Source organism: Carettochelys insculpta, chromosome 20, assembly GCF_033958435.1.
Source record: "Carettochelys insculpta isolate YL-2023 chromosome 20, ASM3395843v1, whole genome shotgun sequence".
NCBI lineage: Eukaryota > Metazoa > Chordata > Testudines > Carettochelyidae > Carettochelys > Carettochelys insculpta.
The window spans coordinates 25,968,647-25,994,011 of NC_134156.1; positions in this window are offsets into that span (position 1 = coordinate 25,968,647).

The following is a 25,365-nucleotide window of genomic DNA, read 5'->3' on the forward strand; positions in this document are numbered from 1 at the left end:
GCGCCAGCCATCTGTTCCACATGATGGGAAACCCATCCATGAGCGGGAATGCATGGGACGCATTGTAATCGTAACCTCTGCCTGCCTCCGAGGGTCACTGTCCTCCCCACACCGCACCACTGGATCATAGCAGCCAGCACGCCTAGACCCAGCAAGCCAGAGCTCCTGATCCCTGCCTGCCAGACGCTGCAGCACACAATGACTCTCTGGCCGCCTGGCATGGGCTGTTGGGAGGAAGAGCTCAGACACAGCCAATGTGCGGCTCCCGCACTAGAGAGTGTGGGGCCTTTGCAGAGACCCCACACCCCCACAGCCTTCCAAGCTCCCAGGCCTGGTGTCTGACCCTCCCTGTGCTCTCCGTCTGCCCGTGAGACAGAAGCAATGCTGGGATGGAAGGTGGGTGTTGGCCAACCCAGCTAGGGGCATGAAGGGACCCAGGAGAGTTCAGAAAGGAGGTGCCCCACCCCTACATTGGCCTAGTCCCTCCCTCCCCAGACACGGACATCTTGGGGACAGGTCCCAACATGAGCCGTCCCTCGCAGGGGCTCATAGGGGATCTGGGCCTGCGAGCCGCAATGCAGCTGGCATGCTGAACCCCCCAGAGTCCCACTGTCCTGGTTGGGGCCTGTTACTGCATCCAAGAAAGCAAAGAAACTGCTAGCCAGGTGCTCCAAGGCCAGGTCAGAGGGCTGCAGGAGGTGACCTGAGTTCATGCACCCCAGCCCCCCATGTGGTAATGAACTGCAGCACAGCACAGACGGTACATCAAACCAGCTGCAGGGCTATGGCTCCGCCCAAGGTGCCATGCAGCCAGGTGAGATTGCGTGGGGAGCCCTGTCTGCAAACGGTGGAGGGGCACAGTGTTTGGGCAGGGCCCTGGCGCTCAGCGTGGAAAATGGGGCTCAGCTAAAACAGGAAACTCTGGTTGACGTTCCAGACCTACTTTGTTTGGCCACCCTGGGCCAGGATCAGCTGCTGCTGGGAGTGCAGCATGCAGGGAAGAGCCCCCCAGTCACCCACCCCTGCTTCCACTCAGCACAAGCCTGGCTGGCCAAGCCACAGGCTGCAGCGCACAGCGGGGAGGCCGGCCTCCAGAACAAGGGTGCACAGAGGCACTTGCCCAAAATCTGAGCGACAGTTACCAGGTGCAGGGTCCCACTGAGCAGCCCCCGGGGGGTGTCCCTGAGGTGGGAAGAAACTCACATTGAGGGCCCCGGCCCTGGAAACAGCCCCCAGCAAATGCCTGTTCCCATGCAGGGGCTGGGTCATTGCCTCGTCTCCGCTGCTGCACATGTCGGGCCATGAGGTGCCCCCGAGACCTGACTCCTTTTCTCTCCAGCCAGGCTCAGAGAACCCCGCTGTGAGCAGCAGACTTCCACAGCTGTGCAGGGTTTTAGGGGAATGAGGCCCAGGCCTCCACAGGGAAGCCCTCCTGTTGTGCAGTGGCTGGGAATTGCACACCCAGCCCCATGGCTCATACCCCCCATCTGCAGTTCCTCCTGCCCAGGGCACAGCAGCATCCGCTGCAACACTTTCGGGGGGCACAGGAGGGGGCAATCACACAGCACCCCAGTGTGCTGATCAGGCCACGGACACCCACCTCCTTGCTCTCTGGGGCTTCTCATCACCCTGTTCTGTTGGGCCAAATCCTCTGGTACCCCCAGCCAGGGCACAGAGTTGGGGTTACTGCCCCCTGCAAAGCAATGCACTGACCTACTTCAGCTCTGTCAGGATGCAATTTTAGGACACAGCACTCAGGAAACCAACCCCCAAAAGGGATCAAAACCCCAAATAAATCCATCCCCATTGCACAGTGAGGGCCGTCAGGTCAGCCCCCGTGTCCATGAAAGAGATGTGCAGAGCAGTAACCCTCCCCGAGTAATAATTACTTACACTGGGCCTGATCACAAACAAAAGAGTTTTTCTCAAGCACAAACAGGAGGATGTAAGTGGGTATAAGTGAAAACAGACACATCTAAGTAAATTACTTCACTTGAAAGTGCATAACTAGTTCCAATGTCACCAGGAAACTTATTGTGTACAGATTCTTACCCTAAAGAACAGGTCTCATGGGAGGTAAAATCTTCAAAACCAGAGCTGTTCTCGTACTCTGATTTGGGTCAACAGCCTTTGCAAGTTCTTTGTTACTTCTTGGGATAGGTCAGGCAGATTCTAAAGCAGGCTGAAGACAAAGAATTGGTAGATTCCCATTGTCTTAAATAGATTTTCACATAAGGCAGGAAACCTTTGTTTTAAAACCCCATATCCCATAGAAAAACACTGGATCAAAATGTCTTTTGGTACCAGGTGCTATGGTCACATGACTTTTTAGCACCAAGCACTTTCTAGAGATTTACAGGACAAAGAAGGCTCTTTACAAGTCATTACGTTGATCACCCAGTCATTAGAGTTCTTGGAGCAGAAGTAATGGCTGTCATTAGCACATTTAAATCTATAAACAGACTTATGTTTCCTATTTCTAATTGCACGTAGGAGAATGAGACCGCCACCAAACTAGAATACGCAGCTCCAGCAGATATTTCCAGAGCTGGAGAAGTGGGTCTGCCACACGAGAGCACCTCACCTAGTCAATTATTGTGTTAGGCTTTAAAGTGCTACAGGACAGCTGTTTTGTTTTGTGAAGAAACAGACTAACACAGCTACCCCCTGTGGCTATTTTCCAGCAGATTGTAACATTAACTCTGCCAGCTTGCATGAGGTATTTGGTCTAAAGCATCTTTGCGTTATGCAGATTTATAGTAATAAGCCAATTTTCATAAATCATGGGGGTCCATCACGACCAGGCTAGGGGATGTAGCACCAGCAGAGCCTGCCTGTCTGCTGCAAGTGGGGATCCCTAGCAGCTCAAGGGACAGGCACCTCTGGCAATGTGCCCCGATGGATTTCAGACACCCCTGGCTTTTGGGAAGGTGATGGGCTGGTCACTGCCAGGTGGGCTCCTGGAGCTTGCAGCCAAGTGTCTACCCGTGCAAACTGCCAACAGAGGCATGCGGGAAGCACCCAGGCAGATGAGCTCCTCCTCAAAGAGGGACAAGCACATTAGGAAGCTCCCTGAGTGGGTCCCCAGGGCTTCTGCTCTCCAGAGGGGCCTGCAGCATGACTCTGGGACAGCAATTGCGTGGGAACCAGAGCCCTCCAGGCCAGCTCAGAAAGAAGCAGCCTCGTGACTCTGGGGCAGGCTTGGGTGCAGGGGGCATCCCTTTGGGCCAGTCACAGCCCTGGGCAGCGTGGCAGGAGGGCTCTAACCCAGCTTGATGAAAGAAGCCCTGGCTAGTTCCTAATGCCGCTCTCCAGGGGTGGGTCTTCTACTGTGGCTGTCACTGCCCACATGAGATTGGTGCTGCTGCAGCTCCCGAGCCCCACCCTCAGCCCTAACGGGCCACAGCTCTGCTCCCATCGCTGCCAGGCTCAGCTCCCGTCGCTGCTCCCGTCGCTGCCAGGCTCTGCTCCCGTCACTGCTCCCGTCGCTGCCAGGCTCTGCTCCCGTCGCTGCCAGGCTCATGTGCTTCATCAGCAAGCTCCTCGGGCAGTGCCCGGCAGAGGCTCCTGGCCTCAGTCAGGACTGTTAGGCGCTGCTGGGATAAACACCACCTGACCGACAGCGCTATCTGGCAGCTCCAGCAGAGCCCTGCCCTGCCCTCCCCTGCCCATCCCAGCCCTGCCTGCCCGTCCCAGCCCTGCCCGTCCCAGCCCTGCCCAGCCCATCGGCGGTGGGGATGAACTGGGTTTCTTGCAGCATGGGGGACACACTTTGCTGGAAGCTGCTTCCCCCTGCCCCCGCCCCAGCCGCCTCCTGCTCAGCCTTTCAGGGAACTGAGCCCTTTTAGCAGAAGTCTGAGCACACGCAGGGGAGGGGACGCTCCGTGCCAGGGCTGATGTGTGTTGTGGGACGGGGAAGCTGCTAATAAAAAGTCCTGTTTACGTTTCCACAGTAACTCCCTGTGATGCTCTGTCTCCACTGAGCGCTACGTAAACTCCTAGAAGGAAGCAGCCAGCTGCAAATTCCTCCGTGGTTCCATCAGCGCAGTTCCTAGAGGAGGCTGCTCTGCCCAGATCTCCCCTCCATTCTGAGACACATGATGTCAGTGCTTCCCCCGGGCTTTCCAGATACTCTGCCTGAGGGCAGGAGGGCAGGGCAGTCCTGCCAGGCTGGTCACTGCCAACCCCTGCTTCCCCCGAGAGCAGTTTCACGCTTGTGGGAGGCCTGGTCCACTCCCAGGTAGGTTCTAGAGCCAGACAGGGCTGCTTGGGGTTGCCAACCCTCTAGGCTTCTCCTGGAGGCTCCAGGAATTAGCCTCCAGGAGCACGTCTGACCACAGCTGGCACCTCCGGGTTGCTCGGACCAACCCGTGTCTGTCCTCAGGCCCCGACCAGCCAGGCTGAGGGGTGGAGCTGTCCCAAGGGGGGCGCAGGGCCTGGAGCAATCTCCCGGTCAGCACCCCAGGCACAGAGCCTAGCACAGTGCCCCCATCATCCCCCGCATCCCGGCTGTAGGCCCTGCCCCTTTCCCACCTCTGCTACACTCCCACCCCACCCCCAAGACTCCCCCCAGCTCTGCTCCTTTGCCCAAGGCCCCCCTCCCCCAAGCAACACGAGCCCGGGTATCACTGGGGGCCTGGCATGGGGCTGCCTGCCCCTCACCACCGGAGCCGGAGCAACCTGGCCCCCGCCCTGCTGCCCATCTCCCAGCCCCTGAGCTTCCCAACAAGCCGCGGGGGAAGCCGAGCGCTCCGGGCTGGGCTGGGGCACGCTGCTTCCTGCGGCCGTGCTGGAGCTGGGCGGTGGCGCAGAGCAGAGGGGCGTGTGACCCCTCTACACCCCATGCTAATCCCCCAGGGCCATGGGCAGCCACCGCCAACCGTCCTATGGACCAGACGGCTCTGCTGAACCACGTTAACCCTTAATCCTGAGCCAGTCCTGAGCCTAGTGATTAGGGCCTGGCCTCTGCCAGCGGCAGCTGGGCCTGGGCCTCGGGGCAGCCAGCTCCAGCAGAGGAGCCCGCCTGTGTCTGCACGTCCCGGGACAGGAGATCCACAGGGCGAGGACATCTCTCCTGCCCTGCCTGAGGCCTTCTGGCTGGGCTGGCCCCACGGGGCGCTGGAAGCCGCCTGCTTGGGAAGCGCCGGTCACACAGAACCCGTTTGCTTGCCCTTTGTTCGTTCTATGGAGATACACCTCTCTGCTCGAGAGGCCCTTGAGTCCTGTCCCTGCACTCACAGCAGATTTCTTTCTAAATCTGTTAGCTCCAAATCCCTAAATAGCCCCCTCAAGGGCTGAGCTCACAACCCTCCACTTAGCAGGCCAGTGCTCGAACTGCTGAGCTACCCCCCCAACACGCACACACAGTTCATTGTCTGCGCCAACCCCTCTGCCCAGGCTCACTTCCCACCCCCACAGGCACACACGCACACACTCCCCACCCACCGGCGTCTCTGGGATACTCTTTCCTCCCCCCACGACCTCCCGCTGGGCCAGCCCCTTGTAGGTGGGGAAACCCCTACTTCTCCCTTGGGTGTCTGAGTCCCAATCACCCACACGCTGTTCCTCAGACCCAGGCCCTGCTAACGCTGATGCTGACACACGACCCTGGCGCCACAGGGCCTCCTGGGGAGGCACAGCCAGAAGGGGGGCTAGAGAGGTGCCCTGTTCCAGGGGCGTGTGGCTGATCCCCGTTTGAACCCACCAAGCGCAGCCAGGGACCTGCTCACTGGTGCTGCAAGCTGGCTGCCAACAATGCCCCTGGCTGGCTCCTGACAACACAACACCCCCAGCCCGCTCCTGAGATTCTCACGTCTCACGGGTTTCTGTGTGTGCCAGTGCTCGGAACTCAGAGCCCACAGGGGACTCACGGCTCCTTACACAAGTCTGTTTCTGCTTCTCATGCGTGCCGAGAAAAGCTTCCCAAGAGGCCACGAGTGCCCCCAACAGAAGCATCCTGTGACACTCTCTCTATACAAGGGCCTTGGCGCCCCAGTGCCGGTGCATCCCGAGGCCCCCCCCAGTGGCACAATCCAGACATGCCCACCGCAGTGCCAGCCTGCCAGCACCCCCCCATGAGCCCCCTGCGCGAATGTCCCAAGCCCCAGGCTATGACGCGAGCACCCCCGGGTCACGTGACTGGATTTTTTGTTGGGTCTGGAAGCCATTTTATGTGTCCATTGTAACTATTGGCCCCAAACAGTTTGCCGGGGTCGGGGGGGGAGGGCGAGGTGTCTAATGACAACTGAGGGTGCCCTGAATCTTTGTGTGCTAGTTATATGGCTGTATCGCGTTGGTAGGTAAAGATTTCAGCTGTGTGACTGTATTTAAAGTGTTCAGAGCCAAGGGTACACAATGGGGCATTATTGGTGGCCTCTCCAGCCAGGGTACTTGACTGAGACAAAGGAACATGCGTATCTCAGGGATGTGAGACTGTCTCCTGGGATTCAGCGAATGGCAGTTTGCCACGACAGCCCACCTGGGTCAGGTGGGGGCAGACTCACTCTTGCCTGATGGGAAGAAAAAGGGCTTTTGTCCCTAGACAAGAGAGAACCACGAGGTGGACCTAGCAGCGTCCATCTTGCACTTTTGTCTTTTGTTCTTTGTTTGGTTTCCATCGGATCCATGTTCCAGCATGCTGAGCCCAGCGAGCCAGAGCTACAGGTCTCCAATAAATAAGAACAGAGAGGAGGCCGTGCTAGTCTGTACACTATCAAAACAAAAAGCAGTCAAGTAGAACTTTAAAGACTAGCAAAATAGTTTAGTAGGTGAGCTTTCGTGGGACAGACCCACTTCTTCAGACCAAGTTGATCTGAAGAAGTGGGTCTGTCCCACGAAAGCTCACCTAATAAACTATTTTGCTAGTCTTTAAAGTGCTACTTGACTGCTTTTTGTTTCAATAAATAGGAGTATGTATAACCTGGAATGGACTTTCAGAGATTCTCAAGAATCAGCATATAACACCGCTGGCTGCATCAGCAGCTGTCACTGATGTACGTAAATTATCGCTTTAACCGTTTCTCTCGAACCCTGTTCTTTCTTTCTTGTTAATAAACTTTTAGATGCTGAGATCAGAAGGACTGGTAAGCGTGCTGCTTTGGGTAAGATCCAAGTATACACTGGACAGGGACTGAGCCTGGACCCTTTGAGTCCCAGAAGAATCTGTGTGGAGTTGGTGAAAGAGGTTTTAAGAACTGGTCACCCAACTTTGGGGTTGTTGGTCTGGACTGATAAAGCAGCTGGGAAGTCTGGGGGTTTGCTCGTGTGGTTTTTGGCTGGCCAGTGGGGTTGGCAGAGGTACTTTTGTGGCTGGTTGGATTTGCCCTAGTGAGGACGAAATCCCAGACTGGAGCTGTAAGTAGCCTGGTTTCAGCAAAGATACCCTGGATTGATTTCTCCAGTTGTGCCCAGAAACCCCGTCATAATACACCTCAACACCTGGTGCTCCATAGCATGAGGGAAACACGCCCCCACAGTTCCTAATGTCGTAAAACAACTACCTGACTGTGTGGCCTGGCTCCAGCTGTCTGAGCACTGGGGCAGGTTCCTGCTGGAGAAACCCCTCCTTGTTTGCATCATGCAGGCAGGAGGACGTAAGCGGAACTAAGAGCTGGGCAATGTGACAACAGTGGGCGGGGGGAGGTCCCAGATCCCTCTAACCCCACCCAGGTGCTTGCGTAGGGCCATGCCAGTCTCACGCTGATGTCATGGGGCTTCCCATCAGAGGAGCAGCCTTGGGCAGGATTGCAGAAGGCGCTGGGGGCTGATGCCCGCCCCTGCAGCAGCACCCTGGGCCCTGCTCCACCCCCACAAAGGGCTGGAAATCCCGGGGAATCCTTCCAGCTGGAAGTTCCCCATTGGTCTTGTGCCCTAACCTGGGGGGAGGAACCGGGAGCTACATCAGCCAACTTAAAACAGCAAGTAACCCCTTCCCCTGCCCTCCCCTGCCCTCCCCCGTGCTCGTTCTGAAGGCCCAGGAATCTGTACCACCAGCATGACTGCCACAAGCCCTGGAACTGGCCCCAGCCCAGTGGTGTCACAGGACCCAGACGTGACGAGACGAAGTGAGGGGCAGGGGTTTGAGGATTTTATTTCCCTGCTTAGGTTGTGCGTGTTCCCTACTGTTCTGCGGGTGGTGCCGCAGTTTCCCTAGGCACAGCATCAGTGCACAGTGGGGAGGGGAGTTTCACTGTGACGAGGCATGCACAATGGGCCTCCCTGGCCATTGTAACCAAGTGACCCCTTTCTTCCCTGGGAAGCAGGACAAAGGGGGAAGGAAGGGCCAGGCTGGTGTGCATTGGACCTGGGCTAGGGGGTGGGGCAGTCTGGGCTGACTGGAGAGGGAGGAAGGGGGCCAGGGCCCAGCTTGGGGACCCCTCTGGGCCCCTCTCCCTGAGATGGATGGTACCGACAGCCTCTGGTTTCTGGGCTCACACATCTATTCTAGGCGGTGTCCCTGTCACCTAATGATCCTCTTGGTCTCCCTGCAGAATGAGTTTGACTGCGGGTAGGGTGCAGGGCCTGCTACTGTGGAAAGCCTGGGGGTCCCAGGCTCAGGCTTTCCTGCCAGCAGCCGGCTCCTCCAGCACAGTGTGACTCAGCCCCAGCTGGTGTGGGGTCAGGACCTGGCCTGTCGAGGGGCTGCTTGGGCAGCTCACCAGCGCTGCACCAAGGCACCAGCTCCCCTCACTTCAAGCATTGGCCTCCAGCCACCGGCTCAGCGCATGTGGTTGCCACCTGCCACCAGCCCAGCTGCCCTGGCATGCAGGGGCTACTGGTCCCCCTCCCACTCAGTACAGCCCTTCTCCGCCTTCTGCCCCGGCTGGCCCCCCAGGCTGCTGGGGACGGCTGTTTCGGAGGAGAGACGCAATCCCGCTGCTTCCATGGAACCCCACGTTTCCCTCCCCAAACAGCAGCTGGAGCCGGAGAACGTCTGGACCTTGCAGACAGCGGCTGGAAGATGCTGCGTTGTCACTCCAACAGGAGCCACAGGCTCGGCGCTGCTGCCCTGGGCCCACGTGAGGAGGTGGCCATCAGAGCAGGGTTGGAAACACGAGCAGCAGCTGGCACAGCTCAGACCCGCTGAGGGACGGGGACGCAGACCTTCTCCCCCGCCCCGTCTGGGCACCAGCCGGCCAGGAGATCAGCCAGACCAACATTGCACACTGCCAGTCTTCAAGGGCCAGCCACACTCCACTGCAGAGACCTGCTAAGGGAGTTGGCTCCCAGCCCCTGGGCCCCGTCCCCTCCCCTCAGTCCCTGTTCCATCCTCCCCGTCCCTCCTCTCCTCTCAGCCCCTGTCCTGCCTGGCCCCAGAGCCCCCTCCCCAGCAGGAACCGCCTGGCCTCAGAGACACTCCTCACCGGGACCTGCCTGGCCGCGGAGCCCCTCCTCACCGGGACCTACCTGGCCCTGGAGCCTCCCCTCACCAGGACCTGCCTGGCCCCGGAGCCCCTCCTCACTGGGACCTGCCTGGCCCCGGAGCCCCTCCTCACCGGGAACTGCCTGGCCCCAGAGCCCCATTCCTTCCTGGGCCCTGCATGGCCGCAGGCTTCTGCCATGACTGGGGAATTACACTATTCGTTGGGCTGGCTGTGGGCTGAGGCTGCGGCTGGGCTCTTACTCCAAGGGGGTGTCAGCCCTTCTGCCACAGAGGTCATGAGGGAGTCCGCGGCAGGGCTAAGGCACTGAGAGCAGGTGAGTGTAAACCTGCTGGCCTGGCCCTGGAGCCTGCCCTTCACTGCATGCGATGGGCCCCACTTCGCTCCCACACATTCCCCTCCCATCATGCACAGCCCTCAGGCCTGCACCTCACATGTCAGACTCATGCAGCTGAGTGAGACCCACGCCAGCTTCATCCCAGCCATCAGGTAAGCAGGCACTAGGCAGCAGGGGTCCTGGGCCAGGGCGGGGAAGCACTGACGCTGCCTGCTGACAGTTGGGTGCACCCCACTTCCAACAGCAAGCACCCAGCACTCTCGACTTGCAGACACCCCCTGCTGCCCTAACCCCACACGTACAGGATCCCTCCAGCACACAGCCCCTGGCTCCCCAGTGCACCCGCCATGGGGCAGAGGGATCCTCCAGGCATACTGTGCCATGGTAAGGCTGGGAGCTGTGCCATGCCCCATCCTCCAGGCAGAGGCACCACAGGGAAGCATCTCCCACTGAGTCCAGAGACCAGGGATCAGTTGAACAACTGGGAACAGAGCCGAGTGGCTCTTTACAGTAACTCCAGCCATTCAGTTACCTGTCCTTGGTAGCAGGTGCCAATCAGTGCCCAGACACCCATGCACCACCTGGCATAGGCACTTGGTAGAACAGCCTGTGGCTCTGTAAGCACCTGCCTGGAGGGGTCTGTCTCGGGGAGCCAGGCTGCAGGTGGCCCCACCTGGAGAGGGTAGGGCCAAGTGAGCTCTCAGTGGTAGGAGGTGCCAGCAGCAGAGAGGTGCTCTCCAGCCCAGCATGCATGCAGCCCATTCAGCCAGTCCCTGACCAGCCCATCTCCCCTAGCTGGGGAACAGTCCAGACCCCAGGATCGCCTGTCACCCACAGCGCTGGGGGCAGGCGTGATAGACACCCCCACCCAGAGGTCATGCTCTACGGGACCCCTCCAGGCCAGCGCCCCACCCCCACAGCTTACTCACCCTGTGGCACCAGGTTGCACAAGGATACTAGAGCCGGTGCTCTAGGGATGGGTGCTGGGTGCCAGCTGCCTCCCGCAGAGCCCCCGGCTGGGAATCCAACTCCCACTGCAGCTAAGTCAGCAGACACCAGCCATGGCAGCAGCAGTGCCCTGCCATTCGCATTGCACAGCCCGGCACAGACCTGTCCCTCCCTGCACCACGGTCACCAGCAGATCAAAGGCCCCGGGCCCTGGGAAAAGTGACAGGGGAAGGGAGCAAAGCCAGTGGGCTGCCAGGCACCAGGCCTGACCCCGAGCACAGCACCATGCTGTGGTCAGGTGTGGGGGTCACCACAGTCGAGTCCTGCCCCAGCAGGGAGGACTCCGGACTCGCCGTGCTGCAGCCAGAGATGTTAGCGATGCAGAGTGACATGGAGTCCCCATAACCACCAGGCAGGGGCCTGTCCATGCAGTCTGGCAGCCATACACTGGCCCAGCAAAGCCAGGGCATGGCTGCTCCAGCACCTGCCAGGGAGGGGCATTTTCTCTCCCCCTTGAAATGTCTGCTTCCCCACGCTAGCCTCGGCCCTGGTGTGATGCTCCCTGCATCCCCCGAGGGTCTGCTGCCTGGCCTGGCCTGCACCAGACCAGGGGCCCCAGAGGCTGGGCCAGCAATGCTCAGGGGAGCTGGAGCGCTGGCAGTGCTGAGTCACTTTCGGGACTCGTGTTTCCATAGTGCTGGGGCTGTGTTTGCTGGAAGGGCCCGGCTGGGAATCATGACTAATCTCTTCTCAAAACAAGCTGAGAAGAGCAGAATGGTTTGTGCAAAGCCCTGGGCGGGGTGAGTCCTGTCAGGACCACGAGCCGAGGTTGGTGCCAGCAGAGGAAGGGACGCCCACTGCATCTGGGGGCAGGGCTGGGCCCCGAGACCAGGGCACAGCCGAGGGCCAGAGGGTTGCACTGATTCCCGGTGCCTCTATGCTCTGGCAACCAGCCATCTTGTCCTTTGTCCTCTCGCTAGCACAGACACTGCCTGGAGCCAGGGTCATGCTGGGATCACACAGGTCCCCCTCCTGCCCCTGCCACACGACTGGATTTTTATACTGGATATGGAGGCCATTTTATGTGCCCAGTGTATCTACTGGCCCCAAGCTCTGTGCCGGGGCCATGTGCAGTGTCTGATGAAAGCTGAGGGTGCCCTGAATCTGTGTGTGCCACTTATAGGTCTGTGTCGTGTGGGTAGGCAAAGTTACAGATGGAGCCGTGTCTGAAAACGTTTGCATGCTAAGCTTCACAAGGGGAGGTGGGAACTCAGCCCCAGCCAGGACATTGGTCTAAACAGTGAGGTGGAAACCAGGTGCTCAAATGGCGAATGCACATCCCCGATGCTGGGACTTGTCAGTGGGATGCAGCCCACTGGTCAGGTGCCCTGGGCTGAGCAAAGGAACAGGTCCCTCAGAAATGTGAGACTCTCTCCTGGGATTCACCCAGTGGCAGTTTGCCACAACAGCCCACCTGAGTCAGATGGGGGCGGACCCTCAAGGGACTATGGAAAGAAGAAGAGCTGTTTCCCTGGACGAAAAGGATGGTGTGGACTTAGCAGGCTCCATCCTGGATCTTTCGTCCTGCAGTCTCCAAGAGTCCATGTCCCAGCACGTGGACCCCAGCGGGCCGGACCTACAATGTTCCAGTAACCGAAACTAAAATTAACTTTCGAGACTTTCAAGAATCAGCAAACGCCGCTGGCTGCATCAGCGACTGAAACTGATGTCCTTGAAGTATCGCTTTGACAGTTCTTCTCTCTAACCCTGGTCTTTCTTTTTGTTAATAAATCTTTAGCTGTTTAGATCTAAAGGATTGGTGAGCATGGTGATTTGGGTAAGATCCAGGTATATATTGACCAGGAACTGGGCCTGGACCCTTTGGGGTCCAGAAGAAACTGTGTAGTGTTGGGTGAAACAGGTTTAATACCCGCTCACCTTAATTTGGGGTTGTGATGAGGTTCAGGGGTCCCCGAGCTCTGCACCCCGTCCGCAGGCAGGAGTGGCTCTCACTCAGCAGGTAGAACAGGAAGTTTGTTAGTCGGCAGGGACACAGCGCAGCACAGAGGTGTCAGTGCAGCAGCCAGAAACAGCCATTCCAACCCATCCTGGGGAGGGCAGACCCAAGGGGAGCCCCCAAGCACCTCTTTGTCCCTCTACCCCCAGCACAGGCTAACTGCCTTCCAACTCTCCCCACACCAACTGCTGCCTCCGATTCAAACCCAGCCGGGCTCCTCCTGGCTCTTTGTTCAGGGACAGAGGTGTCACCTGCCCCCTCAGGTTCCAGCAGCGTGTGAGCTGCTCAGCCTGTCGCTCACACACACAACCCTCCTCTACGTCACAGGGGTGTCAGGAATTTTTCATCCCTCGGGCATAATCGTCCCTGTGGGCCAGGGGAAACAAGCCTTTGGCCATTAAACATCATTGCAGGGGCAGGTAGACTTTAAAGGTACATAGGCTGCCATTTAGCAGCCCCTGTAACGGTCACTCTGTGTCAGTTGGTTTCCCCGGTAACCTGAACTCGCAAACACCTCAGAATCAGGGATTTGAAATCCAGGCTCCTCATTGGGCGCAGGTGAACAGCTTCTGGAAGCTTCCCTGGCCTGGAGGACCTGTTTGAAAACATGTGCTTAGAACCTTCGTATGGAAATTAGCTTATGAATCATGTATGAGTTTGATCTATATAAGCAGGTACCTTCGGGCATTCTGCGGCCCTAGGGGACACAGACTTGTTTCTGTTACTCTGCATGGGGAGGCGCTGGCTGCTTCTGGGCTGTGTCCGCCAAAACCTTAGGCCAGCCCTAAGGGGCATAGAGCTGAAATCACCTCAGCACTCGCCTTTGAGCGGCGCTGAACTAGAGCTGAAATCACCTCAGCACTTGCCCTTGAGCGGCGCTGAACTAGAGCTGAAATCACCTCAGCACTCGCCCCTGAGCGGCGCTGAACTAGAGCTGAAATCACCTCAGCACTCGCCCCTGAGCGGTGCTGAACTAGAGCTGAAATCACCTGAGCACTCGCCCCTGAGCGGTGCTGAACTAGAGCTGAAATCACCTCAGCACTCGCCCCTGAGCGGTGCTGAACAGAGCTGAAATCACCTTAGCACTCGCCCTTGAGCGGTGCTGAACTAGAGCTGAAATCACCTCAGCACTCGCCCCTGAGCGGTGCTGAACTAGAGCTGAAATCACCTCAGCACTCGCCCCTGAGCGGTGCTGAACTAGAGCTGAAATCACCTCAGCACTCGCCCCTGAGCGGTGCTGAACAGAGCTGAAATCACCTAAGCACTCGCCCTTGAGCGGTGCTGAACAGAGCTGAAATCACCTCAGCACTCGCCCTTGAGCGGTGCTGAACTAGAGCTGAAATCACCTCAGCACTCGCCCCTGAGCGGTGCTGAACAGAGCTGAAATCACCTTAGCACTCGCCCTTGAGCGGTGCTGAACTAGAGCTGAAATCACCTCAGCACTCGCCCTTGAGCGGTGCTGAACTAGAGCTGAAATCACCTCAGCACTCGCCCTGAGCGGTGCTGAACTAGAGCTGAAATCACCTCAGCACTCGCCCCTGAGCGGTGCTGAACTAGAGCTGAAGTCACCTCAGCACTCGCCCCTGAGCGGTGCTGAACTAGAGCTGAAATCACCTCAGCACTCGCCCTTGAGCGGTGCTGAACTAGAGCTGAAATCACCTCAGCACTCGCCCCTGAGCGGTGCTGAACTAGAGCTGAAATCACCTCAGCACTCGCCCTTGAGCGGTGCTGAACTAGAGCTGAAATCACCTCAGCACTCGCCCCTGAGCGGTGCTGAACAGAGCTGAAATCACCTTAGCACTCGCCCTTGAGCGGTGCTGAACTAGAGCTGAAATCACCTCAGCACTCGCCCCTGAGCGGTGCTGAACTAGAGCTGAAATCACCTCAGCACTCGCCCCTGAGCGGTGCTGAACTAGAGCTGAAATCACCTCAGCACTCGCCCCTGAGCGGTGCTGAACAGAGCTGAAATCACCTTAGCACTCGCCCTTGAGCGGTGCTGAACTAGAGCTGAAATCACCTCAGCACTCGCCCCTGAGCGGTGCTGAACTAGAGCTGAAATCACCTCAGCACTCGCCCCTGAGCGGTGCTGAACTAGAGCTGAAATCACCTTAGCACTCGCCCCTGAGCGGTGCTGAACTAGAGCTGAAATCACCTCAGCACTCGCCCCTGAGCGGTGCTGAACTAGAGCTGAAATCACCTTAGCACTCGCCCTTGAGCGGTGCTGAACTAGAGCTGAAATCACCTCAGCACTCGCCCCTGAGCGGTGCTGAACTAGAGCTGAAATCACCTCAGCACTCGCCCTTGAGCGGTGCTGAACAGAGCGAAATCACCTCAGCACTCGCCCTTGAGCGGTGCTGAACAGAGCGAAATCACCTCAGCACTCGCCCCTGAGCGGTGCTGAACTAGAGCTGAAATCACCTTAGCACTCGCCCTTGAGCGGTGCTGAACTAGAGCTGAAATCACCTCAGCACTCGCCCCTGAGCGGTGCTGAACTAGAGCTGAAATCACCTCAGCACTCGCCCTTGAGCGGTGCTGAACAGAGCGAAATCACCTCAGCACTCGCCCTTGAGCGGTGCTGAACAGAGCGAAATCACTGACTGGCTTATTACACCCAGCCACCTCAGCCAGCGCCGACAGGGCCCTGAGCCGCCTTGTGGCCTGAAGCGGCGGCTTCGCACCATCGCACCTCACTGCTCTCTAGCCTCAAGGAGCAACAAGCAGCCCTGAGGTGGATCGGGCAGGCGGCGACCTGGCCTCACCACTAGGGTGAGGTACTGCGTGCTCGCCTGCTGAAGCCCAGGGCCTGCCATCACAGCGGCACCTTCGTTCTCGCCGTCTGCCATCTTGTCAACACTTCACCACTACTGGACTGGACTCTAACTGGACTGGACCTTACCTAACCGGACTGGACACGTAAAAATTACCTTGATATAGCTATATACCTATTTTACATTCACTCCCACCTGGGTAATTGGGACCCTCTACGAGGGACCGGGGGTTGCTTCCCCGTTGTTCCTTCCTCTGACAAGGGGGTGGAAGTGCCCGGGGGCCTGACCCCCTGAGGTCGGACCTGAACATCCCAGGCAGGGTTCACCATATTAGCCAACCTTCGGCACGTTTAATTAATAATTGATGTTCGTAGTAAGTGTAGGTTGTTATAATGTGTTGCTCTTAAGTTTTAACTAACCCTTTACCTTCTACCCTTTCTCCCTTTACCCTTACTTACCTCCTTCAAATAAACTGCAGGACAAGGCATTGCCTCCCTGCCTCCCTTAGCTGTCAATCCTCCCCCAGTGACCTGAGGAAGAGCATACGCCTCCCAGGTTCACTTAGTTGGGCCCACTAGAGGGTACCGGGGACCCCCACAAAATAAAGGGACAGTCCCGACTGGCCCTCGGGTACCAACCCCTTGGGTCGGGCTAGCAACCCGACCCCGCACGGAAGTGGGGTTTAGCACCCCCACTCCGGCTTTGGAAGGAAACAGCGGGGATTTCTAAACTCCCAACAACCCTCATTCCTAAATCCCTCTATCCTTCCTCCCTTGCTCCAGTAACCAAAGCTTTCGCCTTGCGGAATAATAAAATCAATTTCAAGGATTAAGGAGCAAGACTCAAAATGGAAACAGTGTCAAACGTAAGTGTAGGTATTAATAGAGTTTAAATAAGGTTGGACTTTAAACTGTTACTTGTTGCATCCTGACCTCGTTGTGTTCCTTAATAAAAATCTTAGTTACTTTGGTTTTTTTGTCCTTTCACCCTTGTCCTTGTCTCATTGTTCCTGCTAGCTACTCCTTTCCAGGAGGCTCAGGGCGGAGTCCAGAAATTTACCTGGGCGGGCATTATCCTGGCTGGGTTTCGTAGCGGGGATTTGGTCTGGGTCCCGGCATCGAACACACAGGGAGTTTGCTCCCTTATTCAGGGACTCATTTAAATATTATTTACCTGACCATCCAGAGAGTCCTGTCAAGGGGGTTGTTGGTCGGGGCGGGTACAGCCACGGGGAAGTCTGTGGGTTTGCCTGTGTGGTTTCTGGATGGCCAAGGGATGGCAGAGGTGCTGCAGAGACTGGTTGGATTTGTCTAAGTGTGAAGGAAATCTCCGCCTGGGGCTGTAAGTGGCTTGGTTTAAGCAAAGATACCCCAGGTTGATTTCTCTAGCTGTGCTCAGAAACCCCCTCCTATTACACCTCCCACCTCTCTCAGGGCTCAACCCACTGGGGGAACAAGGCGCTGGGTCCTGCCCACATGCAAGTTGCCCTTGGCTGTTCACAGAAACCTGACCCTTCCCTAACAGCACCTCCAGTTTGGGCACTGCCGCACCTGGCTCTGCCTGCAGCTCCCAGCCAGCAGCCTGTCCTTTCCTGTGTAGCCCCCCCACAGACCCAGCTCAGGGCAAGCCAAGAAACCAGGGGCTGCGGGGAGGGCCATCAGAAAAGAAGCAGAACACCTGGCAGGGCCAGGGGCAGACACTCAGCCCTGTTCAAAGCAGCTTCCCCAGCTACCAACAAACCAGGCAAGTTCCTAAAAGTGCCAGGCACACCCAGGGATGGGTAGAGGGGGGACGGCAGGATGGGGCACACCCAGGGATGGGTACGGGCGGGGATGGCAGGACGGGGGCACACCCAGGGATGGGTACAGGGGGGACGGCAGGATGGGGGCACACCCAGGGATGGGGACGGTGGGGACGGCAGGACGGGGGCACACCCAGGGATGGGTATGTGATGGGGTTCTGGGGTCCCCAAAGCTCTGCACCCTGTCCGCAGGCAGGAGAGTTTCTCACTTAGCAGGATAACAGCGGGTTTATTAGCCGACAGGACACAGCATCGTACAGAGGAATCAGTGCAGCAGGCAGAGACAGCCAGTCCAATTCATGTTGGGGAGAGGAGGCCCCGAGGTGCCCCCAGAGCCGGGGACTTGCCCCCTCCCTTGTCTCGCTCTCCCTCAGCCCAGACTAACTGCTTCCCAAATCCCAGTTCCAATTCAAACCCCTCAGGCTCCACCTCCTCCTTTGTCTGCAGTACAAAGGTGTTACCTGGTCATCAAGGTTACCCTCAGCAGGAGCCCCACACCCTGTGTGAGCCCCACACACACACAGGTATCCCCCACTCCATCACAGGGTACGGGGGGGACGGCAGGACAGGGGCACACTCAGGAATGGGCACGGGGGGAACAGCAGGACGGGGGCACACCCAGGGATGGGGACTGCAGGACGGGGGCACACCCAGGGATGGGTACCGGTGGGGACAGCAGGACGGGGCACACCCAGGGATGGGGACGGTGGGGACGGCAGGACGGGGCACACCCAGGGATGGGTACCGGCGGGGACGGCAGGACGGGGCACACCCAGGGATGGGTACAGGGGGGACGGCAGGACAGGGAACACCCAGGGATGGGTACAAGGGAGAGTGCAGCAGGGAACAGCAGACACAGGGACAGGCTGCAGCATGGCTGGAACGCCCAGCGGGGCCAGGGTGTGTGCAGGGACAGAGCCGGGCAGGAGCTGTGTCACCCTCCTCTCTCTGGCTGCCCATGTGTGATGAAGTGGGGGATACCTGTGTGTGTGTGAGTGGCTCACAGAGGGTGTGGGGCTCCTGCTGAGGGTAACCCTGACGACCAGGTAACACCTTTGTACTGCAGACAAAGGAGGAGGTGGAGCCTGAGGGGTTTGAATTGGAACTGGGAGTTGGAAGCAGTTAGTCTGGGCTGAGGGAGAGAGAGACCAAGGAGGGGGCCAGGCCCCGGCTCTGGGGGCCCCTCGGGGCCTCCTCTCCCCAACATGGATTGGACTGGCTGTCTCTGCCTGCTGTACTGACTCCTCTGTACGATGCTGTGTCCTGTCGGCTAATAAACCTGCTGTTTTCCTGCTGAGTGAGAGACTCTCCTGCCTGCGGACAGGGTGCAGAGCTTGGGGGACCCCAGAACCCCATCACACTGGTGTCAGAAGTGGGATGTTCTGCACCCCGAGGATGGAGCATCCAGCAGTAAGTGACTGGGGCCCCGGAAGAAGTGGGGCCTGCGAGACCCAGGTGTGCTGAAGGGCAGTGAGGTGCAGTTCCCCAAGGCGGAGGGGCCTGCGGCCGAACCCAAGCAACTGCGGTTGTGGTCCTCGAGAGGGGGTGTCACACCCGAGGAGGGGTTACTCCTGGGAATCTGTTGGAGTCGGTCCCAGAAGGTGGAGGGGCCGAGAGCCCAACCCCCAGGAACAAGTGACCCCTGAGGAGGCTGACGCTGAATGAGTCCTTCCCAAGACAGGGTGCTCATGGTCCCTGAGAGCGGGTGTCACACTGAAGAAGGGGTTCCGCTGGGAGTCTGTTGGAGTCGGTCCCAGAGGGCAGAGGGGCCTATGGCCTAACCCCGGGCAGCTTGTGACCCGCAAGAAGCCTGGCACACTGAAGGGATTCTTCCAGGAATCGTGGGGTGCAGAGGGCATCAGCCTGAGAGCCTGCAACCACGCTGAGCAACTCCGCTGTGAAGTGGCAGCACCTGGAAACCGAATCGAGATTAAAGAAGCTGGACAAGGCAGCGTGGATGTGCAGTGGCAGAGCTGAGGGTTAAGGAAAATCCTGCAGAGGTGAGCCCGGATCGGGGCAGGGAACCCTGGACTGCATGGAGCTCTGAACCAAGTGGCCTGCCACAGCTCAAGGAGGGAAGGAGCGATTCCAACCCATCATCTACTAGTGGCCAAGACAGACCTGCGAAGAGTTTTCCAGGCCTGGGCCGAGGAAGGTGCCTGTGTGTCTGTGCAGGAAAGCAGCTTGTCCACTGGGAATGGCAAGTTGTCTGTGAGAGAAGCTGCTCCACCTTCAGTGTGTGTGTGGAGACCAGCCGGGGGCTGGGACAAAGGAGAGAGTGTCTCCCATTGTCTGTCTGTGTTGAACAGCAGCAGCAGCCTGGGGAGAGAGCAGAGCCTGCGTTTGGAAAAGGTGCCAATGAGGAAACTAGCCCATTGTCTGAGGAGGATTCCTCAGCCTAGGGTGGCTGGAGAAGGATCCACCAGAAAAGAGCATTCCAGGTGTGTCTCTGAATCCAGCCATGGGGGCTGGAGCAGAGGGAATGGCTCTGGGATGGGCAGTGGTATCCCTGCTAAGGACACTGGTCCTTGGTGCAAGAAAAGTGCTTCTGCTTCTGGGGAAGTGAATCCTTTGCCTGAGCCTGTGGGGGCTCGAGATGGAGCCAAGATCCCAGAGCTGGATCTGAGGGCAGCTGAAGCCCAGATGGGAAGTGGGCCTGCCTCTGTGTCTCTCAGGGGGGATGATGCTTTAACTTGGTCTAATCCAGTTAGGATCATCAGGGAATCCCAGAGACCAGACGATTCTGGTACCTGTTCTTTGCCTGATGCTGAGGTGTTACTGGGAGGGGGTGAGAGGACTCTGTCCTACCAGAGTCATCCTTTCGCCAGGACACAAGAACAGACGGGCAATGGAGTTATGCTGACTGATGAAGATAAAGGAGCTGGTAGCAGAAGGGACGAAAGGGACCCTGACCTTCTGTCCGGTGATACTGGCTGTCTGCCTGGAGGGGGATTATATGGGAATCTGCCTGATGGGCCAGAAGTGATCCTGGGTGTAGGTGAAACCCAGGAGCTGGTTGTGGCTCAAGGGAGCAGTGCCCCTGTGGAGGCAGACAGGGGTGAGTTGTTTGGGGGAGCTCTTGAGGAAGAGAATTTCCCTGAAACTTTTCCTGACCCGTCTGTGGGGACTGCAGAAAATGGGAGTGAGGTGAAGGAGAGTGAACAGGAGAGGTGCATGTCTGTAAGCGCCAGAGCAGCCCTTTGCCTGGGGAGAAGTTTGTTTCAGCTCCTGATGGCCAGGACCTGCCTGAGTGTGAAACTACTGGCTGTGCTCTGGAAGGGTCCAAAGCAGGCAGGGTAAAAGTTTCTCAGGAATTGGAAGCTGGTGCAAGTAAAGTGAAAACTATCAGGTAGTGTGAGCAGCCCTGTGAGAACCAAGTAAAACAGCTGCACAGTCAGTCTCTGTAGGATGCAGGAGAGCGCCAGCAATTCCCCATCTCCAGATGGTGGAAACACTTATATTCTCACACTGGACTCCAATTCTGATTCCATGGGGAGGCAGTAGTTGGAGGTGGAAGGACAAAGGAGCTTTGGGCCTGGTGGGCCAGTAAGGGATAAACAGGGATTCCTTCATGTGGATTCTGCGTCTGGGACTCACAAAACAACTCTCAGAAAGCAGTTTGGTTTGCAAATTTCCAGACTGGCTGGAAGGGGGCCATCTCCCTGAGATCATCAATGGCCCAGCTCTTGTTAGAAGGGAGGGCACAGCCAGAGAGATCAAATTTCCACCCCAGGGGCAAGAGAGAAGATTAGAACTTGATGGTGCTAAGAAAGGCCTCAGCCATTTGTCCCCAAAATACCAGATTCTCAAGGAGGTTACACAAAAGTTGTGGTCTACCAAAGAGCAACGTAAATGTACAGTTGCAATGGGTTTGTTCTGTTACTCACGCTGACTGCTGTAACCAAGCTGTAGAATTGTACCATGCACTGAATGTTTGGAAAGAGCCATGTGACATGATGACATTGATGTAGAAGCATGAGTTGTATGTTGAAGGAGTCTGTAACTCTGAAATGTCACCATTGTTCCCTGTAACTAGTCTTGCAACCTCTGACATGAGAAGGAACATTCCAAACCTATTGTGTGGCATGGAAGGGGAAACTGAGGCACACAGCCATTGTGGTGGTCTGGCTAAATGCGAAGGATGGAAGCATTTGTACCTTCCGTTACTGGACTGTAACTGAATTCCAGACATTGGCTGGAGCAGCTGTATGGACTGGTGGTCAGATGGGGCAGGACCCAGACCACAAAAGACCTGTTTGATCTGTTGGTGCTGCAGCGAGACCAACCAACCCAAGGGAACTAAAGGAACTTGCCCGGCTGCATCACATGAAAAGGGCCAAGACCAAGCTCCTGACTTGGAGCCTCCCCCAGCAGGACTATGATGTGGAGGTGGTGCACATCGAGGGGAGAACAGAGGGTACAGCCAATGCCCTGTCACAAGGGGAGAGCCCCGAACTTCCCCAGGTCACCAGTTGAGTGACCCCGCTCAGTTCGGTCTGGAAGTGGGGAGAGATGTGATGAAGTGGGGGATACCTGTGTGTGTGTGAGTGGCTCACAGAGGGTGTGGGGCTCCTGCTGAGGGTAACCCTGACGACCAGGTAACACCTTTGTACTGCAGACAAAGGAGGAGGTGGAGCCTGAGGGGTTTGAATTGGAACTGGGAGTTGGAAGCAGTTAGTCTGGGCTGAGGGAGAGAGAGACCAAGGAGGGGGCCAGGCCCCGGCTCTGGGGGCCCCTCGGGGCCTCCTCTCCCCAACATGGATTGGACTGGCTGTCTCTGCCTGCTGTACTGACTCCTCTGTACGATGCTGTGTCCTGTCGGCTAATAAACCTGCTGTTTTCCTGCTGAGTGAGAGACTCTCCTGCCTGCGGACAGGGTGCAGAGCTTGGGGGACCCCAGAACCCCATCACACCATGCCAGTGGCACAGCCATGTCCGAGAGGCGGGACGGGGGAGCAGCCCGAGTTTGCTCCAGCTGGAAGTGGGCACTCGTTGACCTGCTCTAGTAGCCCCAAGGCGAGCCCGCTGGTGGGACCAGGCTGCCCTCTCCCAGCAGCCTGGCAGGGTGTTGGGGGAGCGGCCCGCTGCCCCACAGCCCCGCACAGATGCGCCTGGCCTTGGCACTCAGACCGCCACACCCCAGAGCCCTTCATCAGAGGGAGCAGGCATGAGCCAGTCCCTGTCCCCAGCACTGCCCCTCCGGCCCCAACAGCTTCCCTCGGCCCCAGCTGCACTCGCCCCATGGGCAGGTGCACGTGCTCTGCTCCTCACCCGGCTGCGGCTCTTCCCGCTGCGCAGCCCCAGCTGGACGCACCATCGCGTGGCTGGGGCTGGGATGGGATGGGACCCCCAGCCAGCCCGGGCAGAGGTCAGGCCCATGGTTCCCCCGCAGCCGCCCACAGGAGAGCCACACCCGGCACCTCTGCCGCCTCCCCCTGCCGTCCTGGCAGCGGAGGAGCCCAGCCAGCCCCCAGCCCTTGCAAGTGTGTGGCCAAGGCGGTGTCGCAGGAGCTGGTAAAGTCATCGCTTCCAGCCCGACTGGGCTGAGTCACCTCCTGGCAGGGATTCTGCCCGGGGTGGTTGCCGTCAGCGGCTGCATGTTGACATGGCCAGAGGGAAGTGGGCTCCTCTGCCCTCACCCTCTGGGCACGTGGGAGCCTGGGAGCCTCTGCCCTTCGCCTTACACAACCCGCCCAGGCAGCTTCCTCTTCACAGGCAGGCAGGCAGCAGTCCCCGGCCCCCACAGGCAGCTGCTGCTGGCCCTGCAGGGGAGCGAAGGCTCGGTGACCCAGAGCCCCACGCCGCGGGACGAAGCGAGACTGCTCACGCTGCGGGTCAGCAGCCACCACCCCCGTTCCCACCAGAGGGACCTGGGACCCCCAGAGCGCCCCACACGCAGAAGAGGAGCCCCTGCAAACAGCCCCGCCAGGGGCTTCTGGAGATCCTGCCTGTGCACTGGCCAATCACACCCGCTCGTCAGCCTCTGCTGCAGGTGGGGACGGGAGGAACTGGAGCTGCCCCTCCCCCCACTGCCCTGCCCACACCAGGCCCCGTGGCCATGGGTCACCTCTGGGCCGCTTCACACCCCCACTTGCAGCCGGACGTGGGGCACCCGCAGCCAGCAGCATCCCCCACCCGCCCAGCCGCCCCGCAGCCAGCAGCTAAGGAGGACAGCGAGGCACAGTGCCACCTGTGCATGGCCCCAGGGCACGTCAGTCCAGCAAGCGGGAGGCCAGCCCGAGGCCAGCCCACAGGGGAGACATCACGACCCTGACACCTGCGGGCTGCCCCCTTCCGCCTCCTGGGGACCACAAGCAGCCTTCCGCTGCTGAGACACAATACTCAGGGTCTGCTCCCCCAGCAAGGAGGCTCTGGCCTGCAGGACGGTGTAATGCCCCTGTTGGGAGCCAGAGCAACAGGCAGGCTGGGAGGCAGAGAGAAAGGGCAGCTCACAATGTGCACCAGCTGGACACAGGCCCTGGGCAGCGCTCATGCGATGCATTGGAGGCGCCAGCAGCTGTCCGTGCCCCTGCACACCCTCTCACACCTACGCCGGGTTCTCCCCAACCTCCGCTCCAGCAGCCAGGACTCCCAAGCGCAGTGTGCAGCGCAGAAGGGAGAAGAGCAGCAGGACGACATGGGAAAGGGGGCTCGTGGCCCAGGACAGAGGGGACAGTTCCTGGAGAGACAAGTGGCAGAGGCACATCCATGTCTTGAGGATCTGCACACAGCAAGGGGCAATTCCAGAGCTCAGCACAAACCAGGCTCCAAAGCTCTGGCTGTTGCAGGGCCAGTTAGAGGAGGGCCAGGAGGGCCCTTTGGCCGTGGCCTCAAGATCAAAGGGGGCCTCAGTTAGACACTTGCTAATTTTTGGCATTTGGTAAGTTTCATGGCTTGTTTTCATGCATGTCCCTCACTCATGAGTGCATTGACAGCGCAACCCCTAATTAATGAGTGCATAGTACAGTGAAAACCCCTCTCTAATTAGGGCATTGCACAGTGAAACCCCTAAGTAATGAGTGCACCACACAGTGAAAACCCTCTCTAATTAGTGCATCGCACACTGAAACCGCTAAGTAATGAGTGCACTGCATGGTGAAACCCCTCACTAATTAATGCATCATACAGTGAAACCCCTCACTAAAGAGTGCACCGCACAGGGAAAGCTAGAACAGCATTTTGTGGGCCTGCCCCACAGAAGCTCACCACCTAATACATTTTTTGTTAGTTTTTCAAGTGCTACAGGACGGCTGGTTTGTTTTTAGAACAGCATTTGTTGAATTAAACCACACTCTGAGTACGCCTCGCTCTATTCTGGCCAGGGGCCTCAGAAGTTGGCAGCGACCTGGGCCTCTGGGGACTGCTGGGAGGCCCTGGAGAGGGGAACCAGGAGGGTCAGGCTGGGGGAATGCAGGAGGAGGCAGGTGGAGGCCACGCAGAGCCGTGGGGAGACCCACCGGTTCCTTGGGATGATGCTGTGCAAGCCAATTGCCTCCTTGCCAGCAGTGACCTCCACTGCTGCCACCCACACGCTGAGGGCTGCTGCCCAGGGTTCTCAGAGCTCCAGCGGCACAGCACGGCTCAGGCACCTCTCGGTTTCTGTCCACAGCAGAAACCTGCTGGCAGAGGGAGAGCAGGGGGGTTTCCTGAGAAGGGAGAAGCATTGGAAGCAGGAATCACAGAACCACAGGGCTGGAAGGGACCTCAGGAGGTCATCTAGTCCAGCCCCCTGCTTCAGGCAGGATCAACCCCCACTAAGTCAACTGAGGAGGAACTGAGAAGTGTCGCTCGCCTTGCAAGAGTAGCGGCTTTTCCTCTGAGCCAGCTGTGGCGTAGAGAGGGATGTGTGCGTGAGCAACAGGCTGAGCAGCTCACACCGTCTGGGGCTGACCCCCGGGGCTGGAACCTGAGCTGGCAGGTGACGCCTCTGTCCCCAAACGAGCAGTGGGGAGGAGCTGGGCTGGGTTTGGATCAGAGGCAGCCGTTGGTGAGTGGGGGTCTGGAGGCTGGAGGGGAGCAGAAGCGGGCAGGCTCTCCAGGCCAAGTGGGCTCCCTCCAGGGGATCTCCTCCCTCACCATGGGTCGGACAGACCACTTCTGGTTACTGTGCTGAG